Source organism: Pagrus major, chromosome 19 (genome assembly GCF_040436345.1).
Source record: "Pagrus major chromosome 19, Pma_NU_1.0".
Classification (NCBI taxonomy): Eukaryota; Metazoa; Chordata; class Actinopteri; order Spariformes; family Sparidae; genus Pagrus; species Pagrus major.
The window spans coordinates 1,397,693-1,407,731 of NC_133233.1; the positions used below are offsets into that span (position 1 = coordinate 1,397,693).

The 10,039-nt window shown below is 42.0% G+C and overlaps 1 long non-coding RNA gene across 1 annotated transcript; it reads right to left on the bottom strand.

Moving 5' to 3' along the window:
• Window positions 1–213: 213 nt before the first annotated feature.
• LOC141014875 (uncharacterized) lies at window positions 214–3,183 on the bottom strand. The gene is made up of 3 exons (XR_012180523.1): window positions 3,119–3,183; window positions 2,857–3,023; window positions 214–490 (listed from the first exon to the last, which is right to left on the bottom strand). It is a non-coding gene; the product is annotated as an uncharacterized lncRNA (long non-coding RNA).
• Between the last annotated feature and the right edge of the window lie 6,856 nt (window positions 3,184–10,039).

Sequence of the window (10,039 nt, forward strand, 5' to 3'; positions counted from 1 at the left end):
AAGGCACGGGAGGTGTGTAGCACTAGTGTCCGCCAGACACACTATTAAAGCCACTGGACCAGTTCTAGGTTCTGATGGAGTGGGGCGACAGGTTAAAATTAGACCAGAGACCAGGTTCTTTAAAATTAAAGCCAGTACTTTACTTAAAGTAAACAAGAACAATAAACATAACAGTGTTCAGACAGTGTCTAAGGTATCCTGCAGGTATGGGTTAGGGTGTAACACTTCAGTAGGGTGTAACACTTCAGTTCAAGTTCAATAAAGTTTAAGTTCAGTTCAGTTATTTTTCCAACTCAGTTCAGTTCAAAAGAAATATCTCCAACACTCCTACCTCTCCGGCAGCGAGTTTACCAGTAATCCATCCGGCAAATCCTCATTGAAGCGATGAATATGAAGGTGAAGATGAAGATGTCTTTTACGAACGAAGTCTGTGGGTTTGGCTCGCCATCTTGTGTCCCACGGCTGCGTGCGTATGTGTGGTCTCCCGCACCTAGGAAGAGTGTCTCTCTTTGGTCAAACTTCATTCAGGAGCAAGCAAAAAAACCTGACCTGTACAACAGGCCATAAACAAAATAAATTACTCTGTCCATGCAAATGAAATAACCTTTTACAGCGAGTTTAAATCATAATGTTACTGTTACGTGGTGTAACCGGGCCCCACACAGTGACATGGGTACTTTTCCTCCTGCCGCTCGGCCGTATAACTCCTCTTTTTACATGAAATAAAACTCTTTGGTTGATAAACCGCAGACTATTAGCCGCTAAACAGTTTAGTTTGACTTTTCTCCGCACATTTTTTAGCTAAGGCTATTAGCGCTTTGCTAGCGACCAGTCACTCACTCAAGTGCAAACAGTACAAGGAAGCATAAAACGAGCTGAAACTCACCAAAACCGCTGTGGCTTATTCAGACATGGTCCTCATGAAACACCAAGTAGATGGGTATTATTTTCCAGGCGTTAAAGCAACTGTCTTTGTAACTATTTCACTCGTTAATTTCTCTGCTTCTCTTCGCTTCTCCTCTGCTCTTGGCTCTGCTGCTCAGCTCTGCCAGGAGCATGCGTAAACACAGGGCAACGAGTGCCTTAAAGGGGAAGCGTCATCACATTTCTTAAAGGCATTTTTTAAAATCATTTCCATTAAATTATTGCCAAATCTGTGTTAAGTGGCTCTTAATGAAATGTATGCATTTTAATCCAAAAACACATTTATGCTTCTTAACAAAATAACCATATTTATGCTTTTAAAATAAATATTTATGTTGTATCTATTTTCCTTCTCTGGGCTGTGGACCATCTTGGATTACACTGTAATACTGTGGAGGTAAGTGAAGACCAGTCGTGTTCTACAAAGTGTTTTACCAAAAGAGTCTGTGCGTTTTTCTTTTTAGAAATATTATATCTGTGTTGGATGAACCTGGTAAGCATTGTTTTACCTGTTTCACCCACATATTGCATTCCACACTGTTTATGTAACCAATAAGTGGATTTACCAGGGTTATGGTAGCAGTATACTATCTATCCAGTTTATTCACAACTATTAACTTCTGAACTGAAATGCATCAACTTCATCTTCACAACACTTCATCAACACACAACCACAACTGCATGACCTTAAATCTTTATCACTAGATTGAAATAAAAATAAAAACACAAAATATATTTCCCTCTTTCTTTCTTTGTGGAAACAAATGATTGTTTACATTTCTGAACACTTCAACACCAGATGGTCTTCAACTCAAAATGAAAGGAATCCTCAGTATTTTCACGATCCGCTTCCAAGATTGTAGGTAAGAACCCACAGGGAAGGAGCATGTCATGATGCAGGACCCGTTCTCTGCCCTCTCCATCCTCAGGCTTGACCACATAGACAGGGATACTCTCATCTGGCTGTTTGACAACAACATGAACAGTGGACTCCCACTTGTCTGAGATTTTGTGCTTCTTTCCGAGACTCAGGGTCCTTACAAGGACCCTGTCCCCCACTTCCAAAGGCAGAGCGGTCACTTTAGCATCCCAGCGCCATTTGTTCAACAGCTGCCTTTTCTCAGCATTTCTTGAAGCTAGCTCACATGCATGTCTCAGTCTTTTCTTCAGGTCACACACATATTGTGAGTGCGTTTTGGGGTTGTGGCCTTGAGGGCTGATGCCCAAACATAGGTCAATGGGAAGACGCGGCTCTCTGCCAAACATGAGAAGAAAAGGAGCTTCCCCAGTCACATAATTTCTTGTACAATTATACGCGTGTACTAGGGGCCTAACATATTTCCTCCATTCCTCCTTCTTTTTCTCCTCCAGAGTTCCCAAGAGATCAAGCGTTCTGTTGAATCGCTTACCGGATTCCCTCTCGGGTGGTAGGGTGTTGTGCGAGACTTGGAGATTCCAGCATGCCTACAAAGCTCTGCTACAACTTCTGACTCAAAACAGGCTCCTTGATCACTATGTAGTCTGCGGGGAAAACCATAGTGACTGATGAAGTTCTCCCATAACACTGTGGCAACAGTTTTGGATGTCTGGTCTCTTGTTGGATATGCCTGTGCATATTTTGTATAGTGATCAGTTATGACCAGTACGTTTCTAGTGTCTCTTGAGTCAGGTTCTATTGACAGAAAATCTATACAAATCAACTCGAGGGGACCACTGACATTGATGTTAACCAGTTTTGATGCCTTTTGCACTCTAGCTTTCCGTCTAACACATCTATCACAGCTTTTACATTTTGTCTCAATGTACCTAGCCATTATCGGCCAATAGAATCTAGCTCTGGCTAGTTCCGAAATTCTTTCAATGTCCATATGCCCCACTTCATCATGAACACCTTGTGACTACTAGGTATGACAAGTTGATGAAAAGCTTCACCTCTTTGGTTGAGAACCCTGCGGCACAACACGCCATCCATCAAGGGTAGTTTTGATCGCTCTCGTAAGAGTAGGGCTACCTCCGGCTTCTCAGCTCTCATATCCATTGTCTCAGTGTCGATCCCACTTTCAAACATGTGAATAATTTGTGCTAGGGCAGCATCCTCTCTGCAAACAATGAGTGAGTGCAATCAAAGTAAGACACTAAGCATTTTTTACAGACAGCATACAGTACCTGTACCAAAGACAATGCTGGTGCCTACCTGAGACATGTAGCAAACGCTGTTCAAGTTGCATACACCTCCACTTGAAGTAAAATGAACGGTCATCCCCGAATCCGGCACTGACCCTGTCATCTTTGGCGGGGGCTAGGGCTCCGGTTGTTACGGGGAAGTATTTGATGAAAGCTTCCCATTGGTCCTCAGGTGGGACTTTCACAGATGGAGAACTGCAAGAAAAGAAAAGCACATGTCGCCATCAGGTAGTTGTGATGTCGGACTGGCACCAATGAATGTCTTTAAGTGTGCTGCAAGTATTTGTAGGTTATATAAATCAGCTGGAATAGTAATAGTGGCCTTGCATCCAACATCAGGCAGCTCTTCAGCCAAAATGCCAGGTGGATTACAGCATATTTGTGATTCGACACATATCCTTTGGATGGATCCATATTAACCCTACTGCAGCAGTCTTCATCCATCACAATATTTAAACATTCCAGCAAAGAATCCCGTATATAAATTCTTGATAGGAATGGCAGTGTTAGCTCTCTGAACACTAGCTCTCAGTGTCAGGGTCAGCATGAAAGATATGTTTTGGCACTGTAGGACATGCATAAGGAATAATATCAGGGTCAGTGTGACGGACGGCGTTGGGGTCACCATGTGGGACATCACTGGGGTCACCATAAGGGACATCACATGAGTCACCATGAAAGACATCACTGGAATCACCATGAGGGTCATTGTTGGGGTCAGAGTGATGGTCAGAGTCAGGGTTTGAATGGTGGTCAGAGTCAGGGACAGCATCAGAGCCAGTATTATAAAGAAGCACCCTCTGCTTCAAAGGTCCTTGATGTACCTCTAAGTGTTGCTGGTTGATGGCAGATGGCAGACTGAAAAGGTAGAGCAGAGAAAACTTGCTTCATGATAAGGTGTATGCCCACCATTGGCCCGACCAGTCCGCCTATCCCAGACTTTTGGCTCTTTATACTACAAAAATGGCTGAAAACATTTTGTGTTGACACACGAAAAATATAAATAATATAGGTGATGGAGCCTAGCCGCTAGCTAAAACATACAACATTATCCCAACAAACATCTTAATACACAGAATATTTAAACAGATAAGGTGGATGGCTTGGTTTAACAAAGATATTAATTGAACTTTAAAGGTCACAAATAGTGCTGCTTACCTGCAATAGTCACAGTAGAAGTGAGCACGGCATTCTCAAAGGCCCAAAATAACTCTCATGGGTGCCACCTAGTGGCTCAACTTTATACATCAATAAAATGTCAGAATGCAATTACTATTAAATACTTGGTTTCACTAATTTAGTTTACTAATGCACTGAAGCCCATGCCTTTTGCTTTACTTGCAGCTTTATTTGAGAGGTAAAATGATGATAATGCAACACTTTTCTCACTACATGAGCTATTATTACATTATGAGCTGTTATTACATTATGAGCGGTATCAATAAGGCTCTTAATGTAATAAGTTATTACATTATTACATTATGCGCAAAGCCCTTATTACATTATACGTCCGTGATTTCATTACATTATGAGCCGATTATTACATTATGAACTTTTATTACATTTAAATTATTACATTATGAGCCGTTATTACATTATTAGCCATTATTACATTATGAGTTGCTACAGCACCGAAACTGGCAATGTTTACCTTTGATCTCTGGAGGACGTCCCCGCGGCCTGGCATGTACCAGACAGCAGATTTCCCTGATTTTCTTACAGCTGTGTCGTAGAAGAGAGGGGGAAAAGGAAAACAGAGAGAGGGAGAGAAAAGGAAGTTTTAAGTCAGAGTTGTTGATGTTCAATGGTTGCAATATGCCTTGTCTGACCTGTAAGAACAAGTTAATTAACAATACTAGGAATAATAATTACCAGTTACAGGTTACATAAGCAACCTGCTAGTTCCGGTCACTTAATGAGTGAAATTGCCTCAACCCGGTTTAAGAAATGTAAAGTACACTCACTGATTCCAGAGGTGGTCCAAGTCGGACCTGGCATTGGCCACGGGACCTCCCTTCTTACCAACGAAAAAGCAGCCCTTGTCACCCTGCGCTTGAGCTTGCCTCTTCAGGCAGAGCGGCCTGATGCCCGTGAAGTAGGCATCAAACCACTGTCGGTGGGAAAGGAAATGCCAAGCTGGTTTTTCAAGTCTGCCATCTTGTGGAAATGTTTTTTTGACTTTAATGTTAAAATAAAAACGCTCAACTCACCCTATCCTCTTCTGCACTGATTACCACTGTGTCTTTCCTTGAACCGGAGCAACACCCCAGCACCGACGCCCACCTGCCTGTCGTTCCAGTCAGTCACCTGTGATGGGGGATTATTTTTGTAGGCAAGGACACAAACAACTTTCAATGTACGGGAGTCAAAGTTGCAGGGAAACTGAGCCAACTGAGCCAACGCACGCTTACCTTGAAATCCACAGCTGTGTGTTCCGATTTCCGGTGCGTAATCATCAGGGCCGCATGCAGAAGTACCGGTAAATCGTCATGTGCTTCTCCGATAACTGCTCGCTACTTTGCAGCTTACGGCAAGCTTCCTCGATCCATTCTTTGGCCTCCTCCAGCAGACCCTGGTGCTCAGACCAGGACTCCTCCTTCCTCTGAGAGCTGACATGCATCACAGGTTCATATAGGAAATGTAGATTTGACACATCAAAAAAGAGTCAGCTTAAATGTCAAATAAATCATAAGCATAACCAATCTCCCCTCTGCAACCTGCGGTATCTCCTCTTCTTCACTGAGCACAAAGAGTCCTTTGCTCCTCATTCAACACAAGCCTATTCAACACACCTGGCTTGGCAGAAACTCACTTGATAGCTACTTTACTTCAATGGTCTCACAACAACTAACACAAAAAGTATCTAGACTAGATTAAATATTTCAACTAACTTTCTCCACAGAATGCCTAAACACCAAGTCTACAATTTCTCTTTACTCACCAGCAGCAGTTCAGCTTCATTCACCTGGACAAAATGTATTTTCATGTGTTCGACCAGTGATTGGCAAGCCTTATCTGGAACCAAGGAGGACAAAGTCTCGTATTCCCAGCATCTGCCAACCCTGGTCCACTCTCTCTGCGACTCTTTTGCCCTTTTGACTTCAGCTTCCCGTTCCTCTTGAGTGTTGTCCTTCATGCAGGATCTTTTGAGGTGGACAGGCAGTGTGTCACACCCCTTTTTGCACTGGAGGAGGATAATGTGGAGATGGACAGAGGCAACAGTGAGGGTGGTGCCATAGAGGGGTCAAAGGTCAGTTGTATGGTAAATGGCATAAGAAGTCATAAAAATGTCGTAGTTTAGTATACTCGGTTAAAAAACATAAAAATCTTTGAGTCTAAATCTAAATCGAACGATAGAAACATCAAAGTATAGTGAGTTAAAATATCATATAGAAAAAAAAGGGTCAGTAGAATGCCAGTACGTTATCGTGTAATCACAGATGTTGAATCAGACTCACATTAGACTGGTCTGATACTGACTTAGGTCTATGTGAGACTAGAATAACCATCTGTTACTTAGTATGAGCCAGTACAAACCGGTAGGTAACCAGACTGGGACTGTGTCATCTTCAGGTGAGTAGAGACTGATGAGGAGTGGACTCACCCGAGCTCCGGTGACACGACACCTTCTGGCCAAAAACTCTGACATCGGAGCTGCACTCGACACCATCCAGTATGCCAAACAGCCCTGGCCACACCAGCCCTGATGACTGTCCCTGACATCACCTATACTAAACCAATGGCATAACCAGAGATCATTTATACTATTTCCTGCAATCTTAGATCAGTTAGCTGAATACTTTTGTCATTAATCAGTACTTTAACTCATTAACCAACACTAACTCATTGTTTGTACTTCTTTAGTATCGTTATTAGTCACTGACATTTTTCTGTTTTGTGTAAATTTGAACAATAAAAACATGAAGAACTGAACCGTCTGGATCTTTCCTAAACTCAAGTTTAAACTGATTCACAAACATGTGTTACTGATCTGTTATAAAATCATCAGGTCAATAAACAAAACAATAAACTGACAGTTTCCTCTGATCTGCTCATTATTTTACATCACACAGAGATTAAACAGTTCACAGAAAATTAACCCAAAGGGGATTTTATTATTGAAATAGAAACTTGAACATATTATTATATATTATATATATTACATATTCATATTTGAAAAAGTTACTTTACAGTCTTTTTTACAAGAGACTAACCAATTAATTTCAGAACAGGTGGAGAGTTTCAGTCAGTATTAAACTGTCCTGTTAATTTTTCTTAGTGACCCAATAGTTAAAAACCAAATAAACAGTTTTACCTCCCAGGTGGTTTAAGATAGTGTGTAAGTGATAAAAGTGGTTTATGTGCATGCCATAAAATAGTAATTAAAAATTGTTATTCTGTTGAAGCAAGAGATCTATAGAATGCTTAAACAGTTTTTTGACCAACAGAAGGACAAGATTGCTGTGAAAGTCCCTCCTGGTGTAAGGGAACTCCAGTTTAACAAATGTGAACATCACAGCTAGAGCTATATGAACTAGAATATATTTTTGATATTTTCTTATTTGTATTTGTTTTTCAGATGCCACAGCCAAACAGGCAGCCGTTTCCTCATCCTCTGTGGCACATCAATGTACTTCAGTTCAACCTCCTGAACTTCCTGTTCTCCCCTCTTTTGATGATGTCACTGTGTCACAAAACCGTGCTGACGGTGAGGAGAAAAAGACATGGATCAGGAAAGGTTGTTCTCAACAGGAGTCTGGCTTGTGGCTCCACCCTGATGGCTGGCCGGTCTGCCCCCGCTCTCTCCTTCATGTTTTACCCTGCGTTGCACACGGGCCTACACATGTGGGTAAAGGGGGGATAAATGACATAATCTGATCGCAGTGGTTTGCACCAGGCATTACAAATGTTGCACAAACACTGGTGAATAATTGCATGATATGTCAACGGACAAGACGAGCAGGTAATACCATCAGCCATAACCATTTGCCGCTGCCATCAGGTCCTTTTGTAAATATGCAGATTGATTTTGTACATATGCCTAGTTGCCAAGGGTAGAAATACTTGCTTGTAATCACTGATATGTTTTCCAAATGGGAGGAAGCGTATCCATCAAGAAAAGAAGAAAAGAAGATGCATGAACAGTTGTAGAATGTTTGATAAAAGAGCTTATCCCGCATTTATAGGTAACTATGAGAATAAATAGTGATAGGGGCCCTGCTTTTGTTGCAAAAAATAGTCTTGCATCAATACTGGGGAGCCAGTGGAGATTGCATGTTCCCTATCACCCACAGAGCTCAGGTCAAGTGGAGAGAATGAACTCCACCATTAACAAAGACTATGATGACAACAGGGCTAAAATGGCCTGATGCCCTTCCGCTAGTGCTGTATGCTATTCGCAGCACGTCAAACTCCACAACGGGACTTAGCCCCCATGAAATCTTTTTTTTTTTTTTTTTTTTGGAGGATTTAGCTCTTTATTTCTCGCTTTGTCAGTACAGCATGAAACACATGAACACAGATGCCTACAAATACTTACATCCCTGACAAATATAGCTCTTATTCTTTTTGTTTTTTAGAACTTACTCTCCACACATACACGCAAAAAAAAAACAAAAAACAAAAACATACGAAAAAGAACAAAAAAAACAGAAGGTTTACACAGTCAAAGTAAACACAAACACAGCAGATCAAACCTCCTCTTTTACCACTAGGAGCAGGGGTGTGGCCATCCTGGTTCATAAGTCCTTGCCCCTTGGGTGGAGGTAAGAGCTGATAGTGCAGGCAGGTACTATCAGGGGTACCCCCCCTGTCCGTTCTTCAGTCTTTTTTACTGGAGTGTTTTCCTTGTTCTCAGATTGGATTGTTGAATCCTCTGTCATTGCTGGCGACTTTAACTGTCACACATCAAACACAGCAGTACGCCGACAGCACATCAAGATCTAGGAATGCATCCTGAAACCTCAGTCCATGCCAGACCACAGAGACCACTCCTGAGAGCCCGGGCCCCATCGTCTCCAATATGTTCTAGAAAGGGGTCCCAGATTTGAAAAAACGTTTATCATTAAGCCAGAAGCTTATAGCTTCTAGGGGGAGAAATTCCATAATACTCCGGATCCAGTGTGAGACTGTGGGGGCAGAGTCTGAAATCCACTGTAGAAGAATACATCTCCTTGCATTAAACAGCAGCACCTTAAGCAGCTTCAGTGAAGGGGGGCTGAGGTTCAAAGCTGCTGGTTGTACTCCCAGGATACAGGAAATAGGTTCCAGGGCTAGTTTCCTCTTGAAAATAATATCAATTTCTTTACACACTTTGATCCAAAAGTCATTAATAAGAGGGCATTCAAAAATACAGTGGAAATACGAACCTTCGGTAATTTTACATTTATTACAGTATTTTGAAAGCAGAGGATTGAATTTGTTATGTTTCACAGGAGTAATTTGAAGCCTGTGTACAACCTTAAACTGCAACTCCCTAGCTTTGTTGGTAAACAGGCAGCCTGTGGAGCTCGACCAAACACGGTCCCACTCCTCATCTGAAATAGCCTCTCCAAAATCGGCTTCCCAAAGAGCCCTAACATGAGCCGTACATACGTTATTTGGGCTTGATAGGGCCCTATAAAACCTGGAAATAAGTTTTCTGGAGCCTGGGTTTTGGATGGCCTCCTCCACAGCCGAAAGAGAAAACCCATTAGGGTGTAGTTTAATAATAGAGGTAATAAAGCTACGTATTTGTAGGTATCTAAAATGATGGTTCTGTGGGAGATTATATTTGTCTCTCAGCTGCGCAAAAGACACCACAACATCATCTATCAACAAATCACCCACAGTCTCTATACCCTTACTGGACCACGAGGAGAAGGCGTGGTCTATCAAGCCAGGGCGGAAGTCTGGATTTAAGCGGATAGGTACGAAGCGAGAAATGAAGCCC